This window comes from Lactuca sativa, chromosome 1 (assembly GCF_002870075.4).
Source record: "Lactuca sativa cultivar Salinas chromosome 1, Lsat_Salinas_v11, whole genome shotgun sequence".
Classification (NCBI taxonomy): domain Eukaryota; kingdom Viridiplantae; phylum Streptophyta; class Magnoliopsida; order Asterales; family Asteraceae; genus Lactuca; species Lactuca sativa.
This window is the reverse complement of record NC_056623.2, coordinates 228,871,169-228,886,133: the sequence shown is the minus strand read 5'-3', so window position 1 is coordinate 228,886,133 and position 14,965 is coordinate 228,871,169. Positions and strand designations below refer to the sequence as shown.

At 36.3% G+C, this 14,965-nt stretch overlaps 1 long non-coding RNA gene across 1 annotated transcript; it reads left to right on the top strand.

Moving 5' to 3' along the window:
• Positions 1 to 1,907: 1,907 nt before the first annotated feature.
• LOC128131678 (uncharacterized) lies at positions 1,908 to 8,598 on the top strand. Its single transcript, XR_008229604.1, has 3 exons — positions 1,908 to 2,969; positions 7,523 to 7,548; positions 8,289 to 8,598. It is a non-coding gene; the product is annotated as an uncharacterized LOC128131678 (long non-coding RNA).
• The last annotated feature ends 6,367 nt before the right edge of the window (positions 8,599 to 14,965 follow it).

The window sequence follows — 14,965 nt, the reverse complement described above, 5'->3', positions numbered from 1 at the left end:
GAAATGAGATACGAGCTGACCTTTACTTGTAGCTTGTGTTGCTATCCTAAAAAGCATTATATGACCATGTTGCCTTCAGACATTCCATAGTTTGGCAACTAAGAGGTAGGACCCTATTAGAGCCCATTATTACAGGGGTTATAAGGCTCAAATAGACACTCTAAATAGGTCTAGAAACCGTATAGTTGTAGCCTCTCCGGAACACCAACCCATACACCTACAGTGGAAAGGGTTGCCCTCCCTCCACTTCACCTCCCCTTTATGTAAGGAAGTGGGAATTAGCCAATTATGGGATTCTTCCCAACTCCTTTACAGGGTAAGGGGCCATCATCGGTTAGTATATATTTTGTCTTTTTGTTGTCTTTTTGTTGTCATTTATTATTATTATTATTATTATTATTATTATTATTATTATTAAATTGTGATTTTCCTTTGTGAATGGTCATGTTTTCCACCTTTGCCACATTATTTTGAGCTTTTTACAACTTTAGTTCCTTACATTGGTTGTTACCTACTTCTAGAAACCCAACTTCTTATAAAAGTAAATATGTGAACTTACATCATTTAAATGCAAAACAATACTATTTTTCAATTACTTTCCATTTAATAAATACAAAGAAAACAAGTAAATTATAGAAATGGTCCCTGTAGCTTAGTCGAATTCATAGTTTTTGTCCAAAAAGTTAAATTTTGATAGGTTACATCCCTATGATTTGTGAATATTACATTACAAGTCCTTGCACCAAATAAAAAGACCAAATTACCCTTTATTTCTTTTTCTTTTTCTTTTAACAATATATATATATATATATATATATATATATATATATATATATATATATATATATATATATATAGTAACGTCCCGATTTAAGACCAAGAATTTCGATTTTTATATTAATAAATCCATTATCCAAAACAATATCATAAACCATAGTGAACTTAGAGTATGACAATAAACATCCAAATACATCAACATTATATAAAATATGGAGAAATGTGGTGTGTGCAATGCAGTCATCCTGAGCTCTTCCTTTTTGAAATCGAGGTACCTGAAACATAAACTAAAAATCTTAAGCACAAAGCTTAGTGAGTTCCCCAAGATACCACATACCATACATATCAAACATATAATGGGCCCCGCCCGGCACCGATCCTCGTTCGGTATACAGATCAGTCATCGTGCCCCACCAGATATACATATAAACATATAAACATATAATCATACAAACACGTGCAATGATCACAAAGATAAATAGCATACATATAGTCATCGGGCCCCATTCATTAAACATATACACATAACACATGCAAGAGTCACGCATACAACTAGCATACTAACGTATCAAACCATGGGCCGGCATTGGTGCCTTAGGCCCACTGAACACAGTGGGAAACTCACTTTGATCAGAGATAACCGAGACACACGTGTTGCTACTACCGAAATCCTTACATTGAACATAAATCAACAATGTCCTAATTGATAATTAGATCTTAATCCAAAAACAAGAATATAGATCTCTTGCCCAACATCCAGGGTAAAAGACCATTTTACTCTTTTTCCTACTTAGCCCAATCCAAGGCTCAATGTTGTAAAACTCGCCCGAGTTGGCTGATTTCTCCTTCGAGTACTCACTACTCGGCCCCTTACCAAGGCGATTTACAGAATCCCGAGTACTCTCCGATCGGCCCCTTACTAAACTAAAACAATGTTGTAAGACTCTGTCAACTCGGTGATTAATATGTATAACATACTTAATAATTTATCATTTAACACCCAAACATGTGATTATTAATATATATATATATATATATATATATATATATATATATATATCTTAAATTTTCAGTAATTATTTATGAAGTGAGACCATTATATGTTTTTTTTTAGTTTTTGTGTATTCACATGTATCTAATTTTGTTATATATTTCAATCAATTTATGATTTGAACTTATGATTTTGACATATATAATTTCCCAAAAAATCTTTATACATGAACTACCAAATCCGAGTACTCAAGAGTACTCCCGAGTACTCGCTACTTGGTAGTCAGCGGTACAGGCACTAAGTAATGAGTTTTACAACTTTGCCAAGGCCCAACCCAATTGTTCCAAATGCGTAAACTCCTAAATGGAACCCAAAGCCCAATATGGCCCAATATAAGAAGGTCCATTATCCATTAATAGACCAAAGTCCAGAAATTATCCATAGGAGTTAAGGGGGCCAAGCCTTGCGTATGTATTTGATCCGGAAATGAGCTTGCACCCCAGTATGCTCAGCGTACCCAGGAGTACACCCTGCGTACTGGCATGATCTCAACCCTTGGCCAAACGACTTGTTCACTTCAGAATTTATTATCCAATTCACAAAATAACATCATATCAAGGTCCTAACCCATAAAGTCGAAGACTTTAAGACCCTGCACAACTAACCACCCCCCACGGTCCAATTCTAGCATCTTAACTCCATTAAGAGAAACATCTACCTTGCATGGTTGCACAAAACCCATCAAGTTATCATATTTATGAACAAAGGACCTCAAAAAAGCCTAGATGTATCATCCCAAGTTGATGGAGTAGCCCATACTCCAAAAAAAAGCTTAAAGGACCCAAAACGCAAAAACAAGGCCCAAAAAAAGACTTGACTACCCTCTTTATCCTCGGCATAAAAAAATTCCTACAAAATTTGTTAAGTCCAAACTTTATTTTGTGTGACAAACATGACCTTAATACATTATAGGAATTGACTATTAATGATGATTGATCATAGATGTAGTGACGTATATCGAGAACAATTAAACTGGGATCACAGTGTACGGGTTCATGTTAGATCGGATGTCTGTAAACACGGTCTTTGCAATTCAATTGTCTCTTGCTTTGTGGTCATTAGATAAAACCATTGGCTTTACATGGCCATCTTAAGTGGTTTCTTGTTAGAAGCTAATCAGATTCTTATAGAAACATGAAAGGTACATGTTTATTCTTATAAAGGCAATATACATAAAAACCTTTTATTTTACCATTTATCGATTTACCCAACTAAAATGATAAAATAGTAAAAATATATTGTGTTTTTCTTTATTAAAAAAAATTTCAAAAACAGGAAAATTCCTCAAGAAATTATATTGGTTTAGTCTCTAGAAAACATAGTTAAACAGCTAAATATATAAAATTGTGAGAGTACGTTTTGCGTTTCTATGTTTTACATTTCTTGTAATATCTAGGTATGTTTCTCATGATGGAATGGAATCATGATAAAAGTTAAAACGATAAACATAATTAATTGACCAAGGAAAAGTAACGGAATATTACATATCATTACCATGTTTTTAGAAATGGAATGCGTCGTTTAAAACACTAATGCATAGAATTTCTCAATGTACTCCTCTTTTTGTTATTTTGTTATTTTTAAAATTAATTTTTCTAGCTTATTGTTCCTGATGCTTATCCGGAAATAATGAGTGTGCCCGACATTTCATGACAGGAAATGAGATACGAGCTGACCTTTACTTGTAGCTTGTCTTGCTCTCCTAAAAAGCATTCTATGACCATGCGGCCTTCATACATTCCGTATTTTGGCAACTAAGAGGTAGGAACCTATTAGAGCCTATTATAACATAGGTTATAAGGCTCAAATAGACACTCTGAAAAGGTTTAGAAACTGTATAGATGTAACCTCTCTGAAACAGCAACCCATACACCTACATGGGAGAGGCCAAATCTCCTTCCACTTCGCCTCCCCTGTATGTAAGGAAATGGGAATTAGCCAATTATGGGCTTCTTCCCAAGTCATTTACAGGGTATGGAGCAAGCATCGGTGATTATATATTTTGTCTTTTGTTGTCCTTTGTTGTATTATTATTATTATTATTATATAGATTAAATTGTGAGTTTCCTTTGTGAATAGTCATGTTTTCCACCTTTGCCACATTATTTTGAGTTTTTTTACAACTTTACTCATTTACATTTGTTGTTGCCTACTTCTAGAAACCCAACTTATTACAAAAATAAATATGTGAACTTACATCATTTAAATGGGAGAACATTAATAATTTTCAATTACTTTCCATTTAGTTAAATACAAAGAAAAAAGAGTAAATTATAGATATGGTCCCTATGGTTTGGTCGAATTCATAGTTTTTGTCCATAAGTTTAAATTTTGATAGGTTACATCCTTGTGGTTTGTGAATATTACATTACAGGTCCTTGCACCATATAAAAAGACCAAATTACCCTATCTTTCTTGTTTCTTTTTTCCTGTTAACAATATATATATATATATATATATATATATATATATATATATATTGTAACGTCCTGATTTAAGACCAAGAATTTCGATTTTTATATTAATAAATCCATTATCCAAAACAATATCATAAACCATAGTAAACTTAGAGTATGACAATAAACATCCAAATACATCAAAGTTATATAAAATGCAGAACAATGTGGTGTGTGTAATGTAGTTATCCCAAACTCTTCCTTTTTCAAATCGAGGTACCTAAAACATAAACTAAAAATCGTAACAACAAAGCTTAGTGAGTTCTCGGAGATACCACATACCATACATATGAAACATATAATGGGCACTGTCCGACATCGAGCCTCATCCGGTATACAGATCTGCCACTCATCGGGACCCGCCCGGTATACATATAAACATATAAACATATAATCATACAAACACATGCAATAATCACAAAGATAAATAACATGCATATAGTCATCAGGCCCCGTTCAGTAAACATATACAAATAACACATGCATGAGTCACGCAAACAACTAGCATACTAACATATCAAACCATGGGTCAATATTGGTGCCTTCAACCCACTGAACAAAGTGAGGAAACTCATTTCGATCAGAGATAAAAAAGGCACAAGAGTTGCTACTACCGAAATCCTTACACTGAACATAAATCAACAACGTCCTAATTAATAATTGGGTCTTAATCTAAAAAGAAGAATATAGATCACTTGCCCAACATCCAGGGTAAAAGACCATTTCACGCTTCTTCCTACTTGGCCCAAACCATGGCCCGGTGTTGTAAAACTCGCTGAGTTGGCCGATTACTATTTTGAGTAATCGCTACTTGGCCCCTAACCAAGGCGAGTTACAAAATCCTAAGTACTCCCCTAGCGGCCCCTTACTGAACTAAGTAGTGTTGTAAACTCGGTGATTAATATGTATAATATAATTAATGATTTATCATTTAAGACACATACATGTGATTATTACTATATATATATATATATATATATATATATATATATATATATATATATATATATAATTTTTTCAATAATTATTCACAAAGTGAGACCATTATGTGTTTTTTTAGTTTTTGTGTATTCACATGTATCTAATTTTGTTATATATTTCAATCAATTTACGATTTTAACTTATGATTTTGACATAAATAATTTTCCTAAAAATATTTCACATGAATTATCAAATCCGAGTACTCTAAAGTACTCCCGAGTACTCGCTTCTCGATAGTCGGTCGAACAGGTACTGAGTAATGAGTTCTACAACCTTGCCAAGGCCCAACCCAATTGTTCCAAAAGCCCAAACTCCTAACTGGCACCCAAAGCTCAATATGGCCCAATCTAAGAAGATCTAATATCCAATAATAGCCCAAAGTCCAGAAATTATCCATTGGAGTTAAGGGGGCCAAGCCAAAGCGAAACATAGCCCAAAAAAACCATGCCCATAATTCATTCGGCCTACAACCTAGCGTACACTCGGCATACCAAGCTCATACGCCCTGCGTTCAATTGATCCGGAAAGGGGCTTGCACCCCAATACACTCAGCGTACCCATGAGTACGCCCCGCGTACTGGCCTGATCTCAACCCTTGGCCAAACGACTTATTCACTTCAGAACTTATTATCCAATTCACAAAATAACATCATATCAAGGTCCTAGCCAACAAAGTGAAAGAATTTAAGCGCTTGCATCGCTAACCACACCCCAAGGTCCAATTCTAGCATCTTAACTCCATTAAGATAAATATCAACCTTGTATGGTTGCAAAAAACCGATCAAGTTATCATTTTTATTAACAAAGGACCTCAAAAAAGTCTAGATCTATCATCCCAAGTTATGAACTTTGACATGGGAAATATTTATGTATGTTTTGTATGAACTTTTAAAAATGAAAATTTTGTTTTGAAAATTTAGAGCGTTACACATTGATATGACAGGAGAGTTTTGATATGATGCCTCACAGCAACACAAAATTTAACCATTTGTTTTGGTTTCACTCTTCTATTAAAGTTCACATCTGTTTCAATCATGCTCAACCTCTAAGGTAATTACATTTATCTAAGAATAAGATATGTTTTCTGAAAATAGCTAAAATAGACTAATATATGATTTTGTTTGCTTATACAACAATAACCGCAGGTGGGCATTTGCTAACTATAGTCACAATGAGCATATTATCTTGATGCTTCCTTTCTTCTCATTCTTCTGATATCAGGGCATATGACCTTTCCTCTAAATATGGTCAACATAAATTATCCCTATAGTTGTATGGAAGGTTTTTTTTAACCAAAACATCCTAAAGAATGGAACATAGCAGACTGATTGAATGGTTGTAAGTTTCAAAGTACTTTAGAAAACTTATAAGAGTTACCTTTAATGTATTATGCTTTGTGAGTAATAGATAATTTGTGTATAATGTTATTAAGTTGTACTACATGGAAGTTTCAGAAAACATGTCCCTTAATAGTCATTATAAGTGTACTTACTCTGTTGTTATGCTACCTATAGAAGTGGCATGAGTTATTAATCTAGAGCTGAATTTGTTAGTGTGTCTATATGAGCCAAGGCTAAATATAACTTCTCAATTGACAATAAGCTTGGACAATGTGGCTTTGTTCCTGTTTACAAGGTAACTTCTTGCATGGAATTATTCCCAATCAGAACACCAATACTTGTTTGATACCACAAAATATTCCCAAATTTTAAATCATGATATATATGAAAAAGTTACAAATATACTACAAACACATAAATAATCTTAAGAATTTTATGAGAAGCCAAAAAGTAACATATAAGAACTCATTTCCTACAAGAATATTTGTTTTTATATATAAAAAAAAAATATATATATATATATATATATATATATATATATATATATATATATAGAAAAATAGAAGCCAAAACTGACAGATACAAGTCCAGTGTTTCAGACCTCTAAAAGAAGCATTCATAATCGATCTAGGGTGAGTTTGTTGATGCTTAAATGAAGTATGCACGCTTTCCATGGAACATGTTTTTTTATGAATATTACATAAATGAAGGCAATTTGGAATTTCTTAGAATCACGGACCATTTGGTGTACATAAGAAGCTAAGAATTTTTAATTAATTACGAAATACCTGTTGCGTTTATGATATAACCCGCAACGTTTGCCTTGACATGACAACTTGCCTATTGAACTACAATCTTAGGGAAATAAGAAAAGATCTAACAGAAAATTTGGATTCTTTTTTCTTCTCTCTTATCAGGTATTTCTTGGCACACTAGATCAGAGGTACAATGTTTTGTTATTTTCAATCATTTTTTGTACACTTTTTAAATTAAACCATATGATATAAAGACTATATGATGTATATGGACAATTGAATTAGGTAGTCATACTCTCTTCCAGTAATTGATGCAACATTTGTCATTGTATTAAACTTGCTGATAAATACTAAAATTATAAAAAAAAAAATTCCTAGTACCATGAGTTTTTGGTTGAACATGAAGAGGGAGCAAAAATAAATGCAAGAATTAGTAATTAATTACATTATTGTAATGCAAAAAATAGTTGGGTTTCATAATTTAAGCATTAAACATTAATTTAAGCATTAAACATTTAATCTGTGAAAATACACTACCAATGAAATTATTTGCATCCACAACTTTATGGAATAATATACTTATAAGTTATGCAATGGTTTCAGTCCAAACCTTTTTTGTCGAGTGAAACTCAAATATCACTTGAAAAAGCAAAAAAATAAAAGACGAAAAGTATTAAATAAATTCTATTAGCAACACAAAAATGTAATATAAGTTTTATAAATCATTTTTATTTTAGAAATTTTTTTTCACTTGTTTTCTTATTAAAGCATTGTACTTTTCAAGAATATCGTTATAGTTACATATGTTTTCCAAAGTATGATGTCGCTGTATATGAATGTATGTGTATGTTTTTATTATTATAACATTGTACTTTGCCTTTTTGTTCTTTTGACTATTACATGATCTTTTTTTTTTGGTATTTTGCAGGTGAATCTGGTGAAAACAACTTCAAAAGTGGGCTTCTGTCTTGTCTTTTCTATACATATGTATTGAACCTATAATAGTAAGTTTACGCATATTTCTAATCATGTTACTTGAAATATGCCAACACTTTTAGAATTGAACAAGAATCACATATGCCTTGTACTAAAAATGAAAAATATTTTTTTAAAGACAAGATTGTTTGTATTCTTTTCTTTGTATGTTGTAACGCCCGCATATCTGAGCTAGTCAATTTAGAGGCAACAGGGGTCGAGTTATAACGAGGAAGTTATGACCCGTCGAAGTTTCACGACGGAACCGGCACGACACCGGGAAGCGTAAATAATGTATTTACGATAGATCGAGATTTAGCCTTGGCGATCTAAACTAAAGACGTAGAATACGGTAAACCGAGAGCGTCCATAAAAAGAACGCCCAAATCTGACTTCGTATGAAGAAGTTATGATTTTTCGAAGTTTCGGATTAGCAGTGTACAACCCGAAATTCGAATAATAGATCGAGCGGTTTTTAGCCGACACGACCTAAAGGAGAATCGAATATCTCGTTAAGAGTAGCATAATGAGAAAAAGATGGGTGAAAACGGACGCCGGATGAAGAAGTTATGAATTTTTAACGGACCAATCCTGTCCCGGCCTGTTTATAATATAACTTTTAAAATAAAATCATAATTAGCCGACGAAGTCTAAACGAAAGTTGTAGAGTACGTTCCCACCTACGCGTGGATATAAAGAACGTCGAAAACGGAGCACGTATGCAAAATTTGTGATTTTTAGAAATCGGGAAGGAAAATTGCGAAATCTGCAAGGAAGTGGTGACGTGGCCAAATCCCAGCCGTTGCTTGCTGAGCACGACCTCGCATCCGATGATCGCCACGTAGTCTCACATTACGCCCCGCATCCGAAGCTTGGTATGCCCGGCGTACTTGATCTTGTCCGGGTCCGAGAGTGGATGCAAGCCAGCAGGTGCGAGCTGGCATCCTTATCTGAGGAACGCCCAGCGTAGCCAAGGACTACGCCCAGCGTAATCTGAGGCCTCGCTGGGTATAAAAGGGGGGCAAGGGTTCCGACTTTTTCACACATTTCTCACTTCTTTCGCTAGTTCCTTTCTCTCTCTAACTCCCCTAAACCCTCCTAAACCCTAGATAAAACCCCTAGCACCCGAGGCTCCCGGAGTCCCGAGAAAAAGGGTCTTTCGATTTTGGAGACGCTGCTCCGACCAAATCCCGGTTTTCTTTAAAATCCATTGTAAGTGAGCTACGCTTACGCAACTTTTAATATAGCTTTCAAATAATTATAGTAATGTTATTAGGTCCTTAAAATAATTATTTGGGCTATCATTATGAGTTATATTGAGTGTTATTTAACGCTTATATAATAGTAATAATAGTCAGACTTTTAATTTATCGTGGTTATCGTTAGACTAAACCCTAGTGGTGTTGATACTAGGTTTTGTCGAGGGAAATTGTTTTGAGATAATGAAGTGCTGTCCGAGTGTCGAGTCACCACCTTATCAGGTGAGTGCATAGTTACTTTCATCTTACACATAGATATGAAGTATTTTATATAAATTACTTGCTATGTGTCCATATTACCTGAGTACTTGCTGTCTATGCTGGATGAATGATTTTATACACGTTTTAAATGATTTAAACTGTATATGTATTTTATATCTACGAAAATGTTGGGGTAAGACATGGGTAGATGTAATAGATGAAATATGAGTTGGAGGATGAGTTGAGAGGTGAAATAGACTGTGAGGTGAGGGTGTGAGAGGTGGACGATGTGAGAAGCCTTTTTCCCAAATGATGGCCCCGTCATTCAGCAGAGTATGGATGACAACCACAGACTATTCTAGATAGTCAAGTGGAACACTACCAGGCTCGCAACCTGTAGGTGTTGTGAACGATGTGTTTACCGTTGTACTCTAAAAACCCATTGATATGTATTGCGAGTGGACTCTCGAAAACGATATTGTCAATAAAACCATGGCAGATGCGCCTAAAGGACTCTACCGGCAGAAGCGCCTAATAGAGAACCTCATAACCCCGGCAGGTGCGCCTAAAAGAACTATTCTGGCAGATGCGCCCCATAGAGAATGTCACAATTTTGGCAGCTACGCCTAAGTGACAGAACTAGCAGTTGTGCTTGACAGATGTGTCATTTACAACGATGGAATTTGTACCTATTCCTTAGGATACTCCTTAGGAATGAATAAACAAGAAATAGCTGATTCTTAGGGTAGATCCTTAAGAATAAAGAATATAATGGGGATGTGTAATTGGGTTAACTGTTTGATGATTAAACATAATAATTATATTATTGTGGGTTGAAAACCCTATGTACTCAACCTGTTTCCCAACCTGACCCACTCAGTTTATTTATATCACAGGTGTCGATATGAAGTGACATTACACTGAGAGATTAAGGTGGTGTAGATCACTAGTATAAATAAATGTAAGTTCCGTTTATGCTTATGTTCCTGTATTGACGATGACATCCCAAACGTTTTAAAATGAATAAAATATTTTTCTTCAAAAATGTTTTGATAACGTATTTATCGTATTTTTCTGGGAACAAATTCCCAACATTTTTGTGAAAAGAAGTACTTTGATTTTTTTTATAAAGCATAAACAAAATCGGTCTTTTCTGGCCGTGAAAATGGGAATGTCACGGTTGGTATCAGAGCATTAGTTTAAGCGAACTAGGAATATGGATTTATTTCTAGACTTAAACTTAGCAAGCTAAGCGATGATTGTGAGGTGTGAGCAATAGCTTATTTTAGGAATAGTGCCTAAAATGCTTTTATGTGCTAAATGTTTGTGCCAGATATGCTGTTATTTGTTCGGATCTATGGTATTGCCGATCGGATCTGGAAACCTTATTTTTTTAGGATTCTAAGCGTTTAACTATGATCTTAGAACTAGCATATAAACGTTTCGGAGTGATAAGGATGATTTAAACGTCTATCCTAAATGAAGATCTAGATTCACCTTATTCGGTGTATAGATCAAGATGGCAAGGACCCATAGAGGAAACGTAAACGCAAATGGAAATAGGAACCAACCCCCTCAACCTCCAGTTATACAGCAAATACCTATTGTCGAAGAAGTAGCACCTGAGCCAATATTGATGGCCAGGGTGCAGGCCATGATCCAGGTGATGTTGAATCACCAAATGTAGGAAACAAGGCGTTTACTTCGACAGAACCGAGAAGAACTTACGATACCAATTGAACAGCCCGAGCTGAATGATGGGCAGTCAGAAGGAGGAAACTACAGTGGGACTGTTGGTCAAGCCAACCCACCGATAGTTAGGCGAAACCATCAGGATGGAGGAAATGATGGACGTGGATGCAAATACAAGGATCTCATGGCATCCAAACCACCGAGTCTATCCGGAAGCTCGACGCCGGTGGAGGTCTTGAACTGGATCTCCGAGATGGAGACGATGTTTGAGAGTTGCGAGTGTAGCAACAGGCAAAAGACCTCTCTTGCGGTTCCTCTGTTGAAATCTGGAGTACTAAGCTGGTGGAAGCTACTAGCCGATTCGATGCCTAAAGGAGAAGCGAGCAAGATGTCATGGGAAGATTTTCTGGTGCAGTTAAAGATGCAGTACTGCTCTGAGCAGGATCTTCTAGAGATCAACAATGAGTTCCATAATCTAAAGAAGGGAAGGATGAGTGTCATCGAGTATGCTGCAAGTTTTACGGAGAAAATGAAGCTTGTTCCTTACCTAGTTCCAACTGAGCTCTCCACGGTCAACAAGTTTGCCAATGGATTACCAGCAGACTTTGGACCAAGTCAAGCAAGCAACTACTTTGAAAGGAGCCATCTGGGCAACCAGGAATGTTGAAACCCATATTAGGGAAAAGGGTCTGGAGAGAGCTGAAGTTGGCGAGAAAAGGAAGCATGAAGGATCTTCAAAGTCCAATAAAGAAAGGAATTTCTCAAAGACTGAAGAAGGAGGAGGAGGAGGTGAAGCCAAGTGGTGCGAAAAGTGTAAAAAGAAGCACTTCGGGAAATGTGGCGAGGAGGTGACTTGCTACAAAGGTGGAAAGACAAGGCATTACGCCAGCAAGTGTGCGTCCAATAAGAAGGTGTGTTATGGATGTAACAAAGAAGGGCATATTTCTAGGGACTGCCCAAAGAAAAACTAGGCAGCAAGGCCAAACACACCACCAAGGCCAAGAGCATTCCACATGATTCTCGACGAAGCAGAAAACAACGCAAGGAATCGAGGATGATGAATTCATACCCGAAGATCGAGTTATGAAGTAACCAAGGGAATAGAATCATATCATGTAGCCTATTAGAGGCATAGTCTAGGGTGAACTTGAACACCTATGTAATAGTTTCAAGAAATAATAAAGCCTTCGTTTTGTTATCTGATGTGTTAAACTGTTATGTGATTTTCCTGTATGGCGACTTGGAAAACTGCGAGACAATACTTGGCATGAGTATGAGTAGGTGTGAAAGGTAGTAGATGCATATACTACCGGAAGCACAGGACTCACGCTTGGATCAGGGAAAGTCACAAGGTTACCAAGAAGCTAGTAATTGATACCGTTTTATTCAAGTATGTTGTTACCATCGTTTCGGTAATGACTAAAAAGATTGTCGATATTCCGACCCGAGTGGTCATATCGAATTGAGTCCAACTACGATGAGTATATTACGTGGTTCAGAGAACCAAGTTCGATGTAGCACCGACTTAAGCCGGAAGAATTAATCAAAGCGGTCAGTAGAAATATCGCAACGGTTGCTAGAAATGCTACCTTTTAAGATATGATTAGAACATGAAGGAAGGTATAGTCTGTTCCGAAATTTGACTCTAAACGACCTGAGTCCAAGCAATGCATCATACGATGATAAGTCATTAGAATATGACACATCGTTCCATTGTAGTAATAAAAGAACTTATCTTAAGTTCGTATCAATTGAGGATTGACATTGTGACTTGAATGTCATAATTTGGAGTCTAGCCTGAGATAGAGAGCAGGTGCACGATCGAGTACTGCTTACAGTCAATGAGTCTAGGAGATAGACTTGAAGGAATATAGAAGTTATAATTATTACCTAGGATGAGCAGATGACGTATGGAGTCATTATACGAGCCCTGTTTCATTGATGATTCCGGGACATAATCATCCTAAGGGGGAGATAATTGTAACGCCCGCAGATCCGGGCTAGTCAATTTAGAGACAATAGGGGTCAAAAACGAATTTTTGACAAAATATTATGTAGAATAAATAATCTTAACCAAGTTGTATAATATGTTACAAGGTTTCCGTACATATAAAGAACGCCAAAATCCGAGTTATAATGAGGAAGTTATGACCCGTCGAAGTTTCACGACGGAACCGACACGACACCGGGAAGCGTAAATAATGAATTTACGATAGAGAGAGATTTAGCCTTGGCGATCTAAACTAAAGACGTAAAATACGGTAACCCGAGAGCGTCCATAAAAAGAACGCCCAAATCTGACTTCGTATGAAGAAGTTATGATTTTTCGAAGTTTCGGATTAGCAGTGTACAGCCCGAAATTCGAATAATAGATCGAGCGGTTTTTAGCCGACATGACCTAAACGAGAATCAAAGATCTCGTTAAGAGTAGCGTAATGAGAAAAAGATGGGTGAAAACGAACGTCGGATGAAGAAGTTATGAATTTTTAACGGGCCAATCCTGTCCCGGCCTGTTAATAATATAACTTTTAAAATAAACTCAAAATTAACCGACGAAGTATAAACGAAAGTTGTAGAGTACGTTCCCGCCTACGCGTGGATATAAAGAACGTCGAAAACGGAGCTCATATGCAAAAGTTATGATTTTTAAAAGTCGAGAAGGAAAATTGCGAAATCTACAAGGAAGTGGTGACGTGGCCAAATCCCAGCCATTGCTTGTTGAGCATGGCCTCGCATCCGATGATCGCCACGAAGTCTCGCATTATGCCCCACGTCCGAAGCTTGGTACGCCCGGCGTACTTGATCTTTTCCGGGTCCGAGAGTGGGTGCGAGCTGGCATCCTTATCCGAGGAACGCCCAACGTAGCCAAGGACTACGCCCAACGTAATCCAAGGCCTCGCTGGGTATAAAAGGGGGGCGAGGGTTCCAACTTTTTCACACATTTCTCACTTCTCTCTCTAATTTCTTTCTCTCTCTAACTCCCATAAACCCTCCTAAACCCTAGATAAAACCCCTAGCACCCGAGAGAAGCCCCGAGGCTCCCGGAGTCCAGAGAAAAAGGGTCTTTCGGTTTCAGAAACGCTGCTCCGAGCAAAGCCCGATTTTCTTTAAAATTCGTTGTAAGTGAGCTACGCTTACGCAACTTTTAATATAGCTTTCAAATAATTATAGTAATGTTATTAGGTCCTTAAAATAATTATTTAGGCTATCATTATGAGTTATATTGAGTGTTATTTAACGCTTATATAATAGTAATAATAGTCAGACTATTAATTTATCGTGGTTATCGTTAGACTAAACCCTAGTGGTGTTGATACTAGGTTTTGTCGAGGGAAATTGTTTTGAGATAATGAAGTGCTGTCCGAGTGTCGATTCACCACCTTATCAGGTGAGTGCATAGTTACTTTCATCTTACACATAGATATGAAGTATTTTATATAAATTACTTGCTATGTGTGCATATTACCTGAGTACTTGC